At 40.7% G+C, this 14,666-nt stretch overlaps 1 protein-coding gene across 1 annotated transcript in view; it reads right to left on the minus strand.

Annotated features, from left to right (window-relative positions):
* TRADD (TNFRSF1A associated via death domain) overlaps window positions 1-14,666 on the minus strand; it is a 246,507-nt gene that overhangs the window by 106,869 nt on the left and 124,972 nt on the right. The window lies entirely within an intron of this gene.

Consider the following 14,666-nt stretch of genomic DNA (forward strand, 5'->3'; position numbering starts at 1 on the left):
AACATTTGAATGGCTTTACATGACACACTGGGTTATCTTCAGAGGGCAATTGTACAACACAGAGCAGTTAAGTGAGTTATGATAGTAGGGAAGGGAGGAATACAGAGAATAGTGATAGAGAAAGGGATGGGTTCACGTGGGATGATTACAGAGGCAAATCCATGTGCTATTAAAGTACCTTTTGAGAGTTTACTTGACTTTGTGGATATAGGAAATGTTTCTAAGGTTCATGGGGAGCTTGTTCCATGCAAGATAAGGGAAGTAGCTGTAGAGATTCTGTCCAATAGATTTTTTAGGTTTGTGAATTTGTAAGAGCCATTGGTCAGGGCCTCTGAAGTATCGAGGGGGCTTATAGAGGAAGATAAGTGAGGAAATGCTAGGGCAAGAGGAGGGCTTATTCAAAATGGTATGGATAATGAGAAGTTGGGTAAATAAGAGTTGGTTAGGAAACTCTAACCAGCTGAGTGTCTGGAGAGCATAACTATGGTGTGATCTTGACGGCAGATTGACTGCAAATCTAGCAACTTTGTTGTAGGTGGTTTCAAGTTTGGAAAGTAGTGAAGACTGTCAGTTGATTAAAATTTGAGATGCTGGGGAGGAGGTAAGCTTGGGCTAGTGAGATCCTGGAGATGGGTGTGAAGAACCTTTTGTTTTTAGAGTAAACCAAGCTTTTGCTGAGTTTTCTTGATGCAGTTATGTACATGAAGGTCAAATTTTAGTTGATTGTCCACTATTACTCCAAGCAGTTTAGTGTGTGATTCAGCTATGATCATAGCGTTGTTGAGGGAAGAGATGGTGAATGAAGATTTAAGATGGTAAAAGGATTTTGAGAGGAAGAGAAGAAGTTTTGTCTTTTTAGGGTTTAGTATGAGTTGGTTGTTAGCAAGCTATGTTTCAGTGAGGCTGAAAGATGTTTGTGTCAGGGTTAGTAGGTCAGTGGGACTGTCAGCGATAGAAATGATGGTGAAGTCATCTGCATACTGTATGAGGGAAGTCTGATGACAGGATGTGTGAAGTTGGTTAGTAAAAATGTTAAAAAGGAGGGGGCCTAAATAGAGCCTTGAGGGACACTCATTTTGATGGGGAGAAAAGGAGAAAGAGCAGAGAGCCATTTTACAGATTGCAGTCTGTCTGTGAGATAGCTTTTGAACCAGGAGATAGTTGCTGAAAAGAGGTTGAGTTGAAAGAGTTTGGAGGGGAGGATGGGATGAGAGACAGTGTCAAAGGCTTTGGAGTGATCTACAAAAATGCAGGACACTAGTTTATCATTGTCTCTAGATAGGGAAATGGAGTTAAGTAAAGGAAATAAGTGCAGTAGTGGTTCTGTGGTGGGGGAGGAAGCCATGTTAAGTAGGGGTAATTAAGTTTTCATGAGTAAGATAAGCTGAGATTTGTTTATAAACACAGTGCTCAAGAATTTTGGAGAGGGGACAGAATATGGCAATTGGTTGATAATTAGAGAGCTCAAAAGAACTTCCACCTTTGTGGATTGGTATAGTGTGGAACTTTTTTCCAGAGGACAGGAACAGTGGATTCACTAATTGAGCGGTTTATGACGATGGAGACAGGATATGCTATGGAGTCAGCAGCAGCTTTTAGGAAGAGAGGTGGCAGGTTGTCAGCTGAAGGGGAACCTTGTTTAAGCTTGATAAGAAGTTTTTTGATGTAGCTGGTTGGAATGGGTTCTAGTGAAAGGACTGTTTTGCAGTCAGTGGGTGCTAGGGGGTGTGGGTCTGGTTGGGTGGACAGTTTGCATAAGTTTGCTGATGGTCTCTATGAAGTATGAATTGAAAATTGAAGCATTTTCAAGGGAAATTATTCGGGCAGGGTTTGGGAGTTGCAGGAATTCCTGGGTGGAGAATTGTGTTGACAGTATTCCAAAATGTTTAGGGTTCCTGCGTTCAGTATCTTGGGGTGAAAGATAGTAGTTCTTTTTGTCAGAGTTTGTGTTTTTGGTTAAATTTTAGAGTTCCCTATATTGTTGGTAGTGTGTGTAGGAAATTTGGTCTTAGTCCAGAGTTTCCAGGCACAATCTCTGTTAAGGATAAGAGAATGAGTAGAGTTGGAAAGCTAAGGGGAATACTGTGATTTGACTCTGACAGTTCTAGGAGGGACATGGCAGTTCAGAATGTTTAGGAAGATGGAGGTGAACTGAAGGACAGCTTCATCTAGAGGTAGGAAAGAGAGGAAAGACCAGTCAATAGCAGACAGAGAATTACTGAATGTATCCGGGTTGAAGTTGGTTAGTATTTGGCACTCTTTAAATTTATGAGGTCTAGAGAGGTGGGGGGAGAATCTTTGGACTATTATAGGGGAGTGGTCACTGACTGAGTCTGGTAGGGATTCAGGATAGTGATACAGGTCAGGCTTAGAGACAAGTATCCAATCCAAGATAGAGCAGGTATTTGTGGTTTTATGAAGAAAAGTGTGTGAAGAGATAAGTCGGGTGTATCCATATAGGTTTATGTTGGTGGTGGGAGAGTTACAGATGAGGGTGAGCCAACTGATTTTAACATTACCTAGTATTACTGTTTCACTATGTATACTGTCAGACATCCACTGTAGGATTTGTTCTAATATGGGTATGTTCTCTCCAGGGGGTATACAGAAGACAACTAGGTTAGAGTTTTATGATTGTTGAGTTTGTACCTGGCAATAATGAGTTCAGCTGGGTGAAAGGAGGGGAGAGTTAATTGGTGGAGATATGCATAGGAGGTGAGAGTACATAATGGCAATGCCTCCGCCTTTTTTGTGCGTTCTGTCCAAGCGTAGAATGTTGTAACTGGGGGGGGAGATTCTTTGTCTACATTATGTGGTTTGAGCCATAATAGAGCATAATAAAGAAAATACATTAAATGTTCTAAGGTGACAGCAATCATTAGTAGAATTAAAACAATAGTATTAGTGCAGTGACAAGTCTGTTCTTAATAAGGGAAGACTAGCAAAACAAAAAAGTAACTGGAACCATGAGCAGGGGATAAACAGTAATTAATTCAAAAAATTCAAAGTCCACAACTTACTTGAAGAGCTGTTTTTTTTTTTTTTTTTTTTTTTAAAGTAATAGTTGTTTATTCCAAGAGTTTAAATTCCATAATGTAGTTAGAAGTGCTTATTCCCCAAGTTTAAAATCCACAACGTACTTAAAAAGTTGCAAGTGCAGAAGACACTTTCACCCAGATAGGCTTCATCGGCAAAGAAACTGAGCAACACATTATGCTTAGCTTATATAATCAAGGTGTAGTCACATGATGTAGTCATATGTTAAAACTGTAGTCGCATGGTAAGATAAAAAATAAGTAAAATACACATAAAATTGTAAGTATAAAATGTAAGTGACAATAACAGTAAGACGTAATAAATAAAGTACTTGTAAAATTTTTGATTTTTCAATTGTTTAAAACATATAGGGTACAGACAAATACAAAAAGTTCAGTGCATTTGAGTATGCAAGTACTTCAAATAAGGCTTAATGGTAACTATGTCATTCAAGCCAGGGGGTATATGTGCCTTAAATCTAAAAATCCACTGCAGTTTTATCCTCTCTGTGTGTAATTTTATGTCCCCCCCCCTCTAAGCAGTGCAAGAATAACTTGGAAAATAGCAAATTTAAAAGTATGAGTTAAATCTGTATTAAGAATATATTTATATACGGCATTTGTTTGAACACTCCTCCTGATGTCTGACGTGTTGACCTATTCTCTCTTTTAAGTTTCTATTTGTCTTGCCTATGTAGTATGCCTCACACTTGGAGCAGTTTGCTATGGATATTAAGTGTTGTGTGTTGCAATTACCAAATGCTCTTAGTTCAAAAGCTGCATCTTTGACTGGATGTCTAACAAACTTGTCAGTATTAATGTACTTGCAAAAAGTACAGTCATTACATTCTGCACGTTCTTTGCTTACCAATGTAAAAGTAAGATGTATTTTTTGGTGGCTGCTTATAACAAAGAATGTTCTTTAAGTTACTAGCTGTTCTATAACTAAAACTTGGTGAATCTGATACAATATTCCTTAGCTCGGGTATCTCAGTACAGACCAGTATTTTTTAAGTGTTCTTTATGACTGGTGTATTTATATCATGTGTAAGAGTCTATCTTAGTTTGATATGATAATGACTGGGGGACGAACGTATGTCTCTACTGCGTCATTAGCAGAGGTGTGTATTCTTTGGATCTCTTGTTTATGTTTTGTTTAATTGTTTTAACTTGTTGTTGGCTATAACCTCTCTGTATGAATTCTGAAGCTGTCCTTTCAAGTTGCTGTTCCATTAGTGAATCATTTGTATTTAATTTAGCTATCCAGACAACTTGATTTTTAACAAAGTTTGGATAGATATGTGATGGGTGTAAGCTGATTCTATGTAGATGTATTTTTTCCTGGATATTTTTCTGTACATAGTAGTATCTATCTGCCCAGTGTGAAGTTAGTTTAGCGTTATGTCAAGAAAATTAATTGTATTAAAGGATACCTCACATTTAAACTTTTCAGTGGTTGTAGAGATGTATGTCTCAAATTTCATGAATTCTTCTAGTGTACCTTCCCATAATACGAAAAGGTCATCCACAAACCTTTTATAAAATTTCACACTTCTGAGATGGGGATTATTTTCACCGACTATATGCTGTTTCTCCCACTGGTACATTACAATGCTGGCATAGGTGTTGGTGACTGGGGTACCCATTGCCACACCTCTTGCTTGTTTGTAAAAGTTCTTTTGATATAAAACAATGCTATTGGTAAGTCTAATATCCAGTAATTTACAAATAACATTAATATGAAACTGTGCATAATCAGGGAATTCAAGAAAATGTTGTTTAACAAATAAAATTCCTATCTCATTGGGAATAACTGTAAACAATGAGTCTACATCTAATGTAGCAAGAAAACAGTCTTTTGCTGGGTGTAAGATAAGGCATTCTGATAGATGAGAAATGACATCAGTTGTGTCCTTGATAATGGTACTTGTTACATGTAAATATTTCTTACGTTGGTTATCAAGGTAGCTCAATAAGTTCTCTGTCGCCCATCCTCCTGCTGACACTATTGGTCTAAGTAGGGGAGATACAAAGGATTTATAGACTTTAGGTATGCCATATATTACAGGTAAAACAGGACTATCAGTTGTAAAGTACTGGTATAATTCTAATTCTGTAGAACAATACTACCCTTGAAATTGTTCCCAGTGCTAAACTATTAGGCGTTCTTACTGATAATCAGCTTAAATTTGACACCCATATACAAAGTAACATAAAAAAACTCACCAGAAACTTGGTATATTCTATCGCCATATTCGCTTCCTCACCCCATCCTCTAGATTCCTCCTCGCATATCTCATCCTTTCCCTCCTTTATGGTGCCACACTCCTTACCAATCTACAATCCTCTACCAAAACAAAACTCTCCTCCTGCTATAATAAAATCGCCAAATTCATCACTGGCCACAGATCCTCCTCTCATCACTGCATTGCTCTTCCCAAGCTAAGTTGGCTAGAACTTCCCAACTACCTTATCTACACTCAACTAACTCATGCCCACAAGCTCATATTCAAGCCCTCCCCCTGCCCTTCTCTTGCCTCAACCTTCACTATGCACATACCCAGCAGACCCCCAAGAACCAACACTCAGAACTTGATCGAACTCCACAAACCCGCCCATCCAGCAGGCAAACTCCTACTCTCTTTTTCCCTAGCCCGTCTCTGGAACTCCCTCCCACCTCATATTCGCAGCACCTGCAGTCTCCCCTCCTTTAAAACTCTCCTTCACTCACACTTACAATCTCTGTGGGAATGCTCATGTTCCCATCCTGCTTAACATTCCCAGCTACTATCTTATCCCTTAGCCAAACCAGATCTCCTCTACAGGAACTTACATACTGTAAATAAACACTTACATTTAATTCTGTGTATATACCTTCACACTATTGTCTTTAACTAAATATCTATCTTAGTGATTATAGAGACTTAAAAAAAATTTGTAAACTCATGTGAATTGTTACATATTGTTATGCTTTACCTTCTATTTGTGTTATGATTTACTTTGGCTTAAATGTACTCTTCTTGCATTTTTACTATGTTTTTATATATTGTATTTTCACTATGTTTTTATATATTGTATCCATGGAGCTTTTCTCCCCAGGACTCCATTGAAAACGGGCTCATTCGGCCCAATGGACCATCCTGGCAACCAAACTTCAAATAAATAAATAAATAACTATATAAACATTTTTATAGTGACAAGCACTGTAAGTACTTTAACTAGACTGCATCAGAGATACAGGCAGTCAAGAATCTTACTACAATTCAGACATAGTCATAAAAACAGCAGACAAAGGTGGAGGTACTGTGATTATGAAGTTTGACTACTATAACAATGAAATGCTCTCTATGCTAACCACCTCGGATTATGAGCAAATGCACAAACAACTGGTGAATCAGATAATTAAGCAGATTTCCTTAAGACTAGAAAATACGTTCAAGGGCAACTTCATTGCAGAAGAATTGTACCAGTACTTTAGAACTGATAGTCCTGTTGTACCTGTAAAATATGGCATACCTAAGGCCATAAATCCCTTGTATCTCCCTCGCTTAGACCAATAGTGTCAGCAGGAGGATGGATGACAGAGCTCTTATCGAGCTACCTTGATAACCAACTTAAGAAATATTTACATGTAACAGGTACCATTATCAATGACACACCTGATGTCATTTCTCATCTATCAGAATGACTTATGTTACACCCAACAACGGACTGTTTTCTTGTTACATAGATGTAGACTCATTGCTTACAGTTATTCCCAATGAGATAGGAATTTGACTTGTTAAACAATATTTACTTGAATTCTCTGATTATACAGTGTCACATTAATGTTATTTGTGAAGTACTGGATATTATACTTACCAATAACATATTTTTATATCAAAAGTAGTTTTACAAACAGGCAAGAGATATGGTGATGGGTACCCCAGTCGCCAACACCTATGCCAACATTGTAATGTACCAATGGGATAAACAACATATAGTCAGGGAAAATAATCCCGATTTCAGAAATGTGAAATTTTACAAAAGGTTTGTGGATGACCATTTCTTATTACGGGAAGGTACACTAGAAGAATTCATGAAATTTGAGACATACATCTCTACAACCACTGATTTCTTAAAGTTTAAATGTGAAGTATCCTTTCACACAATTTCCTTGACATAACCTTAAACAAACTTCACATAGGTCAGATAGATACTACTATGTACAAAAAACCATCCAGGAAAAATACATATCTACATAGAACCAGCTTACACCCATCACATATCTATCCAAACTTTGTTAAAAATCAGCTTGTTAGGATAGCTAAATTAAATAAAAATGATTCACTAATGGAACAGCAACTTGAAATGACAGCTTCAGAATTCAAACAGAGATGTTATAGTCAACAACAAGTTAAAACAAATAAAACATTATAAACAAGAGATCCACAGAATACATACCTCTGCTAATAACCAATAGAGACGTACATTCGTCCCCCAGCCATTAGCATATCAAACTAAGATACACTCTTCCACATGATATAAATGCACCTGTCATAATGAACACTATTAAAAAATACTGATCTATACTGACATACCTGTATCGTATCAGATTCACCAAGTTTTAGTTATAGAAGAGCTAGTAACAAAGTACATTCTTTGTTATAAACAGCAACCAAAAAATACATCTTACTTTTACACTGGTAAGCAAGGAACGTGCAGATGTAATGACTGCACTTTTTGCAAAAACATTAATACTGACAAGTTTGTTAGACATCCAGTTAAAGATGCATTTTTTGAACTAAGAGCATTTCATTATTGCAACACACAACACTTAATATAACACAGCAAATTGCACAAAGTGCGAAGCATACTACATAGGGAAGACAAATAAAAATTAAAAGGAGAATAAGTCAACACATCAGACATCAGGAGGGGTATTCAAACAAATGCCTTATATAAACATATTCTTAATACAGCTCTAACTCATACTTTTAAATTTGTTATTTTCCAAGTTATTCTTGCACCGCATAGAGGGGATGACATAAATTTACACACAGAGAGGATAGAACTGCAATGGATTTTTAAAGTACATATACCCCCTGGCTTGAATGACATGGTTATCATTAAGCCTTATTTGAAGTATTTACATACTCAAATATACTGAATTTTTTGTATTTGTCTGTACCCTGTATGTTTTAAAAAAATTGAAAATTCAAATATTTTACAAGTACCTTCATTATTTATTACATTTCTTACTGTTATTGTCACTTACATTTTTATACATACAACTTCATGCGTATTTTACTTATGTTCATCTTACCACATGACTACAATTTTAACATGTGACTACATCATATGACTACAACTTGATTATATAAGCTAAGCACAACGTGTTGCTCAGTTTCTTTGCCTGATGAAGCCTATCTGGGTGAAAGTGTCTTCTGCACTTGCAACTTTTTAAATACATTGTGGATTTTAAACTTGTGGAATATGCACTTCTAACTACATCATGGATTTTAAACTCTTGGAATAAACATATTACTTTTTAAAAAAGCAACTCTTCAAGTAAGTTGTGGCATCTGAATTTTTTTGAATTAACTACTGTTTATCCTTGTTCATGGTTCCAGTTATTTATTTATTTTTTTTTGTTTTGGAATTGAAAGCAATCATTCTGATCTTATAGTACACATTGCTGCAGTATTTATTTATTTTAACCTGGTACTCCCACAAGGCATGTGACCGCTTTTACAGTGACACTGGGAAATTTGCATGCATTTCTTTGCAAATATGCACCATGGTATTTTCTGTACCCATTTAAGCTACCACCAATGAAGGCAGATAAGCCCTCAAGTTTACCATCACATGTAAAGGAGAGCATCTGAGGAATGTAGCTCCCCTCAACACTGCACTGTTGAGTCACTACTGGAATATGAATCCAAGCACTTGCTGTGGAAATGAACTAAAAAACGTCTGCCTTCCAGGAAACAAAAGTGAGTATGCAAGTTATTAAGCCACTGGGGTATATAATGAAATGTTGCATCTTCCTTAGTCAAAATGCACATCATAAATAAAACAACTAAATCACAACCAAACTTCTTGCAATGTCATACCCATTAACACTGCAGTACAGTCACAAACAGGACCGTAAGAAATCATTCAGACTGTTGACAAAAGAAGTGCTGTTTTCTGACCATTCCCTTATGATAATAAAGTTTACGGTGTACTTTGCACTAATACGTTATCCCACATACCTTAGTCTGCATAACATGAAAACACCTTTCCCGTGTTTGTCTGACTATCTTAGGAAGGCCAAGATCACCATGCAGGTACAAGTCATTCAAACCTGCAATGCATATATATATATATATATATATATATATATATATATATATATATATATATATATATGTGTTTTTACTGTACAAAAATGAGCTGTTGGGAGTTTGCATGTTTTGGGCTGCAAAGATATCATTCAGTATCTACTGGCAGTGATTAACTTCTTACTGCTGTGGACACCATAAGGAGAATTTTCACTACCTGTGTAGCTAGAGACTACATTTTTTTTCTCAGCAGCACCTTTGCTACATGTTAAATATATCTACTATAAACTTCTACTTTTGAATTAGTAAGGTTTTACTGTTATTACGTATTCACCAGGAAGTGTGCAATATTGTATAACTATTCTCTCTTCTCTTCTCTTGAACTCAAGCTTCAAGCTGATTTTCATGCCCTTATTTGGTGGGTCAGTGATAAACAATTACTACTAATCTCCCTTTAAACAAAAACAAAAAACAATGCTTTCTGGCAGTAGGCAAAAGCTCACGTCTGTCTCCCAACCTCTAAAATTCCTTAATCATCATAATAACATTATTGAAAATGTTACTTCATTCAAATACCTAGGGGTTTGGTTGGACCGCTTCCTAAATTTCCAGCTCCACCTGGACTACACACACACACACACACACACACACACACACACACACACACACACACACACACACACAAAATCAACTTTCTCCTGTTGCGAGCTAATAGGATCTCCCTTTTTCTATCCATACCTTGTGGAAATGCCATAGGTAAAGGTATCTTACTGGCTCAGCTAGAATATTGTCTTCCGCTGCAACTTCTAAAAGAAATATATCCAACTTTCAGTCCATTTCAAATGCCATTTGCAGATTCATCTCTCTCTCCCCAAGAAATGAACACCACTTCAAAACCACTGAAAAAGCTAATTGGCTACCTGTGAAACAATTAGTTATGTACTCACCATAATGATAGATGTATGTGGTCCATCTCGCCTACATTCATTACTGACGGGCTCGGAACCGAGAATCGGCTCAGACTCGGCCGCTATAACTAGCACAAAGTCTCTAATTGGCTGGGCTAAGCCTGTATCCCAGGATGCACCACGCCCAAACCCCCAGATCTTGTTTGCCACAATATAATCATTACACATACATAACCCCACAGGAACACACAGCAAGAAGAGAGAAAAAATAATATCCTCAGAAGGGTCTAAGAATATAAATTTCCTCTAAGTCCACCAGGAAGGGGGAAGGTGGGTGGGTACGTAAGAATGTAGGTGAGATGGATCACATACATCTATCGTTATGGTGAGTACATAACTAATTGATGTAATGTGGTCCTATCTCACCTACATTCATTACTGACGGGACAGCGTCCCTGAAACCTCTATCCTGGGAGGCTCATGGGAAAACACTCCTGAGCACCGTGGAACCAAAGGAAGCCCGGCCTCTAGAAGCCACGTCCAGCTTATAATGAGAAATAAAGGTGTGTGGGGAAGCCCAGGTCGCTGCCGCACAGATTTCATCCAAAGAGAGCCTAGCATGAAAAGCCACTGAGGTAGCTATAGCCCTGGTAGAATGCGCCTTAACTGGGAAAGGTAGATCTCTACCTGCCAGTGTAAATAAATGAGATACAGTCCTTAATCCACCTTGCAATAGTGCCTTTGGTCACAGGGCTACCAATCCTGTTCTCTGAAAAGGACACAAACAACTGATCTGATTTCCTCTCTTGTTTTGTCCTGCGCAAATAAAACCTCAGTTGTCTATGTACATCCAATTGGTGAAATTTGAATTCTGCCTTGTTTGAAAAGAGTGGGAAAAACACCGGTAACTCAATGGATTGGTGAAGACAGAAGGTAGAAGAAACCTTAGGAAGAAAGGAAGGGTTGAGTCTCAAGGATACTCTATCCTTATGAAAAATCAATTAAGGAGGTTTAACAGAAAGGGCTTGAAGCTCTGATACCCTTCTGGCTGAAGTAATGGCCACCAGAACGGCTGTCTTCCAAGACAAATATTTTAATTCACAAGTGGCTGCAGGCTCAAAGGGAGAAGAAGTTATGGCTCTAAGCACCAAGTTTAAATCCCATGGCAAAACTGGCTGTGAAACTGGGGGACGAACTAACCAGGCTCCTTTTAGGAATGCTTTACACAGTTTATGGCCCATGAGGGAAGGCTCATATGAAACGTGAAAATTAGAAATTGCCGCCAGCTGTACCTTAATAGTGGAGGCAGCGGAACCTTGTCTGAAAAGCGTCGCCAAAAAATCCAAAACTGTCGTCACAGGGGCTGTAAAGGGATCTAGATTATGTGACTGGGCCCAGATAGCAAATCTCTTCCATTTACTGGAGTATATCTTTCTAGTGGATGGCTTGTGGGAAGAAGATAGGATATGTACCACTTCCGGTGTAAAGGAAAGCTGTCTGACTAAGGACGGAAGTGGAGAAGCCAGGCAGTGAGCTTGAGGGTTAGCAGGGATGGGTGGAACTGCCCTGACAGATGAGTTAATAGGTCTGGAACTGGATCCAGAATCCAAGGACCGTCCATGGTATATCTCCGGAGAAAGGGGAACCAAACTTGACGGGGCCAGTGTGGTGCGATCAAAATCATTTTGCTTCCCAAGGAAGTTGCCTTCTGAATCACTCTTGGCAGCAGAGGAAATGGAGGAAAGGCATAGAGCAGACCGGGGGGCCAATCGTGGACTAGAGCATCCCTGGGTGACTCCCCTTGAGGGGGGATCAGAGTGAAGTAACTGCTGCACATGGCATTGAGGGAACTGACAAAGAGGTTGCAGCAAGGTAGACCCCACCTGGAGAAGATCTGAGCAGCAACTCGATCGTTCAGGGATCACTCGTGAGGCATCAGAATAGCTCTGCTTAGCCTGTCTGCTATCACACTGGACTTCCCTGGAATGTGCGTTGCCACTAGAAAGCGTTGGGAAGACACCGCCCAATTCCACACTCTCATGGCCTCTCTGCAAAGGGGATAGGACTTGGTTCCCCCCTGCTTGTTCAGGTACCACACGACTGACATGTTGTCGGAAAGAATTGAAATAGTTCCCTTGGGAAGAGAGCTGTGAAGTGCCTGCAACGCTAGTAGCACCGCTCTCATCTCCAGGACATTTATATGCAAGTGTACCTCGTGATCTTGCCACGTGCCTTGGACCGTCCTGCCCAGATAATGCCCCCCCACCCTGTCTGGGAGGTGTCCGTGGTCACTGTGGCAGTAGGGGGCGGAGGGTTCAGGGATCTCCCTTTGTTCAGATTGGGTGAATGAAGCCACCAACGCAGGTCCTGTCGGCATTGTTCCGTTATAAGAATCGGATGAGACAGAGGGAATTCTTGAAAGGACCACTGGACCGAAAGAAACCACTGGAGTATCCGCATATGTAGCCTGGCCAGGGGTACTAGTAGGATGGTGGCGGCCATGGAACCTAGTAACTGAAGAACAATTCCGGCTCTGACCTTTTTCAGAGGTAATAAGGCCAAAACTTGAGCCTGTAGCACTTTTATTCTTTCTGTAGGAAGGAAAGCCCTCATTTCTACGGAATCTAGCTCTGCGCCGATAAATGCAACATGTTGTGATGGCAGCAAGACAGATTTTTGCCAGCTGAAAGTAATCCCTAGGAGTTGACCCAAGTTGATGGTGGACTCCGTGGCTCGAACAAGTAGATGCCTGGTGGGGGCGGTGAGAAGCCAGTCATCTAGGTAAGGAAACACCTGGAATCCTAGAAGTCTCAGGTGAGCAGTCACCACTGCCAGAATTTGGTAAACAGCCTGGGGGCTGTGGTGAGACCAAAGGGCAGGGCTCGGAATTGGAAATGACTGGCTCCCAGCCGGAAGCGTAAGTGATTCCTGGAGGCCTTGTTTATCTTGATGTGATAACAGGCATCCTTGAGATCGATGGAGCACATCCATACTCCTTTTTCCAACAAGGGAAAATGGTTTGAAGAGTGACCATTCGGAACTTGGACTTCCTGACGAAGTGGTTTAAACGGCTGAGATCCAGGATGGGCCTCAAGTCCCCTGTTCTTTTCGGCACCAAAAATAACCTTGAGTAAGTTCCTGATCCGATCTGGTCTGAGGGGACTGGTTGGATGACTCCTTTTTCCAGCAGCTTTGAGACTTCTAACGCTGCTTGATCACTTTGACTGGGTGGAATGTCTGGGACTCTCTTGGATGGCGGAGGGGGTGCGATAAAGGGAATGGTGTAACCTCCTGCAATGATTCGAAGCACCCATCGATCCTGAGTGATGTTTCCCCAGGCTTGAAGATGCTTCGAGAAATGACCCCCGACTGGCTCCGGAGAGGCACAGTCGGGCAGTCCCTCAGGGACGTTGGTAGGAGGAACCACGAAAGGACTCGCGGTCTCCTGAGTTGCAGGGGCCTCCCCCGCCCCTAGGGCGACGTCTTCCAGAGTAATTTCCCCCTCCTCTGGAGGGGGGGGGGGTCACCATGATGGTCTGGAAAAGACTTTTGAGACTTCTTGAACCACATCTTTCCTCCCCTCTGCACCTTCGGATAAGGTCTAGAGGGAAGCGAAAAACGGGCCCCTACGGCAGACAAAGTCTTACCCTCCTGCTCACATCTGGTGAGGGTGTCTTTCACTTTGGGTCCAAAGAGGGAGGACCCGTCAAAGGGAGCATCCGTGAAGGAAGACTTGAAGGCCTCCGCGAAGTGACACAGGCGCATCCAGGCTTGCCTCCTAAGGGCTACGCCTGCACTATCTGCCCTACCTGCCCCCTCGGCTGCATAGGATATGAGCCTCATGGACGAGTTAACAATAGAAGACAGGGTAGACAGCTGGGCGTTGACAGTCTGGTTCACCGCCTCAGGCAAGTTACCCAACAGAGTATCTCCCAACTCCTTGAGGAGATCTCTTTGGAGCCTCGTAAAATGACACAGATAATTCAACAACTGCAAAGTAAAGGTTGCTGAGGACAGGGTATGCTTTCCATACCGATCCATACTCCTAGACTCCTTGTTAGGAGGATGAATGGAAGCAGAAGCCTCTGCAACTTCTTGCTGAGTGGCAGATGCCACCACCATGGCATCTACAGGAACTCCTTTTGTCAAGAACTCTTTCCCAGGAGGCGCAGACAAAAACTTGTTCGGGCGGCTGGGAACCGGTTCCACAGAGTCACGGTGTTCCCACACCCTTCGACAAATAAGGTCCAACAATTCATTGAAGGGGGAGACACCCAGGAGGCGGAAGGTCGGGCTCGGAAAGGCCTTGAGGAAGACCGACTCCCCCTCAGAGGGGGGTGGAAGGCCAGTCGCCTCTCTGTCTCAAAATCTCCAGGATGTCGGAGAATGAGACATCATCGGAGGACGACTTTGGGGAC

This window comes from Protopterus annectens, chromosome 8.part0 (assembly GCF_019279795.1).
Source record: "Protopterus annectens isolate FY-2018-M chromosome 8.part0, PAN1.0, whole genome shotgun sequence".
Classification (NCBI taxonomy): Eukaryota; Metazoa; Chordata; order Ceratodontiformes; family Protopteridae; genus Protopterus; species Protopterus annectens.